At 45.1% G+C, this 3,080-nt stretch overlaps 1 non-coding gene across 1 annotated transcript; it reads left to right on the forward strand.

Moving 5' to 3' along the window:
- The first annotated feature begins 238 nt into the window (after positions 1-238).
- Trnas-gcu lies at positions 239-320 on the forward strand. Its single transcript has one exon. It is a non-coding gene; the product is annotated as a tRNA-Ser (tRNA).
- The last annotated feature ends 2,760 nt before the right edge of the window (positions 321-3,080 follow it).

Below are 3,080 nucleotides of genomic sequence, written 5' to 3' on the forward strand. Positions count from 1 at the left end.
GAAGACCGAAGGAATTTCAGCATTGCCTGAGCAACCGAGACGCTGGAGGATGGAGATGCGGGTGTGTTAGAGGGGATCATTAAAGTGCGAGGCGTCCCTCTAGGAGGCAAAAGATGGTTATATGACGAGAATTTCTGCAGGAGACTGCGATTTGATGGACAAAAATTCCTACATCACCGAATTCAGCTTCCAAAAGCAGTGCTTAAAAGTACATCCAAAAGGCGTGTAGTGTATGAAGGACGAGGTGGCCGAGTGGTTAAGGCGATGGACTGCTAATCCATTGTGCTCTGCACGCGTGGGTTCGAGTCCCACCCTCGTCGTCGGTCCCTAAGTAGGCCTCTGCTATTATGCTTTTCCAGACCTTAAGATGCCCAACGTTACAAGTTCCCTCTACAGCGTTCTCCCAGTTCCTTAGCAAAGTTCTTCCCTGTCATTACTGCCCGTCCCACAGGACCCCTGTCTGGGGTGGCCCCGCGTTGGGCTGCTTGGGATCACCATTCCCTTCAGACAGGAACAAAACCCCGCCGCTTGCTTAAGCTACTCCACCGGAGCTTGAGCATTCATTATTTTCAAAGTCTTATTAAATGTTTCTATTTAAAAATTTTATTTGGAAGTAATTTCAAATTGTAAGAACAGGAACCGCACAAAAGCCAGTTATACTTTCATTGGGTGGTCTCTCTCTCATATATATATATATAATTTGCTCTCTGAGGAACTAAAGGCTGCACCACCACACCCCCAAGGGGTGAATTTTCTAAAAGTATAAACATTCATTTATAACCATAGTATAATTCACAATTTAGTGTGTTTTCTTCTATATGATGGGCTTAAGAAAAATCTTTTACTTGCATTCAAGTTTGTCAGTCAATGAAGCTATGTCCTTACAGCGTTCCTCTGGCAGAACAGGGGTCAGGATTCAGGCTGGAGAAGGAGCTGTGAATAGCACTCTAACATCCTCCAGCAGGAACATCTCCACAGCATTTCTCTGTATAGTATTTCATGGAATTCACATTTTGAAGGTCACAGTCATTGCTCACTCAAGAAAATGGAACACTACTAACCTGAGCTCTGTGTGACTTTTTTTTCCTTCAAAATTAGTTCATTATGTATCCTCTGCCACATTATTGGGAGTATAGAAGCTGAAGGCTTCCATCTCCCTTTGTACTGGGGTTGGCTCCATCACCGTAGCCAAGTTGACGCGTGAGTATAGCATTCCCCCTTGCAACTAATAAGCGATCTAGGCAAAGACACTTTTAGACCATGCGATACCGTTTCCCATGAAAATTTCCCACATGAACTACATTTACTATGATGGTTGCAAAATGGCTATTGTTTCATTCCCGAATTCTCTCCACATTTACCAATCTATACTCAACATTCTACTAGAAGCAAGAGGCATTGTCCCCACGCCCATTTATGGAATTATGATCCCTATTTTCAGGGATTTACACTTCATTTTTTTTTAATGATTTTGGTACTTGAATTAACCCCTTCATATTAACAGTTGTGTCCTTGTAGTATTCTGACAGTGTATGTTTAGGATAATCTGAATTTCTGGAATAACAAGTTGTTCCAGGCTCAGTTGCATCTGTTCAGGTCCCAAAGTCACTAATTTCTCATAGGTGACCTCTAAGTGACCAGTACAACTGAAACCAGCACCAGAGATCCATGTGGGCTAGTGTTTCTGAGCTGTCTTTATTTCTAGGATCTTCTTCTTTTTTTTTTTTTTTTTTTTTTTTTTTTTTGTAGTACGTTATTTTATAACAGAAAGCTACTGAAAACACTACATGCGAACACAGACAATACCATAACAACTGGGGCTGGTGGGGTTGCCCGGGAAAACAAGGCTGAGGCCACAGGCCACACCAGGAGCCTCTCAGTGGACTGCTGAATGGACTGGATCTGCTGCTTTAGCTGAGAGCCTTTGGTGGTGACAGAACAGGAGACCCCGCAGGCCCGTCCCAGGGCCTTCCTGGAGCACAAACACATAGGGAGCATTCTTGTCTTCACACAGCAGCTGGAAGTGCAAGGTGATCTCCAAGGGCTTAGCATTTGTCGCCATCACAATGCCTGTTGAGGGTTTGGGTGGCCTCATTTGCCCCTTTCCAAAGCTGCTTGTAGTTACACGACTGCCAAACAAGATCCAGTAGCTTTGTTGACATCTGCAAGGGGATAGGCCTTGGGATTAACATCAGCCTCCGTTATGGCTGCGGCCACCACAGGACAAGCCCAGCACAGCACAAAAAGCCTATTTCTAGGATCTTTTAACAACAACAAAAATCTATGAAATACATGTGTGTACATACACAGTGGGTGCACAGATGTGTGTACATATGCTCACATACACATGCATAACCATACTTGTGCACATTTGAAACATCCATGAGCGCACAATATTATTCCTAATCTGCCAGGTGAGGGTCTTTTTTTCCTCAACATTTTTGTGTTCCTTCTTCCACACAGAGCACTGTCTGAAAGGACAGTGGGTTAGTTAAGTTTCCACTGCTGTGAAGAAACACTGACCAGAAGCAACTTGCTGAGGAAAAGCGTTTATTTCCTCTCACAGTTTACAGTGATCATCCAGGGAAGCCAGGAGCGCAAGCAAGAACCTGGAGGCAGGAAGTGAAGCCCAGACCGTGGAGGAAGCTGCTTACTGACTTGCTCTCCGCTTGTTTGCTCAGCTACCTTTCATAGCCCAAGCCCGCCTCCCAGGGCTGGCATTGCCCACAGAGGGCTGGACCCTCCTACATCAATTAGAAATTAAGAAAATGCCCAACAGGATCCTAGTGTAGAACCCTGAGACCCTCTTCATTCACCCGCTACCCCCCAATCCCTCCAGACCCCCACTAATTGCTCTTTTAGCTTCTGTAAAATGCTTGGCTGCTGCTTTAGACATGCCTAGACATACCCTGGCATGCCCTGACCCCCGCCTGCTATTCCCCACCCCCCTTCCAGGAAACTATAGATTAAGAAAGCCTGCGCATAAAAACTGCCCTATAAGGTAAAAAAAGAGACTCCTGGCCCCACAGGTAACAGCACATTCCACAGCCCTGAGAATAGCACCTACCAATAAGAAACTT

This window comes from Nannospalax galili, unplaced genomic scaffold (assembly GCF_000622305.1).
Source record: "Nannospalax galili isolate Female #2095 unplaced genomic scaffold, S.galili_v1.0 scaffold952, whole genome shotgun sequence".
Classification (NCBI taxonomy): domain Eukaryota; kingdom Metazoa; phylum Chordata; class Mammalia; order Rodentia; family Spalacidae; genus Nannospalax; species Nannospalax galili.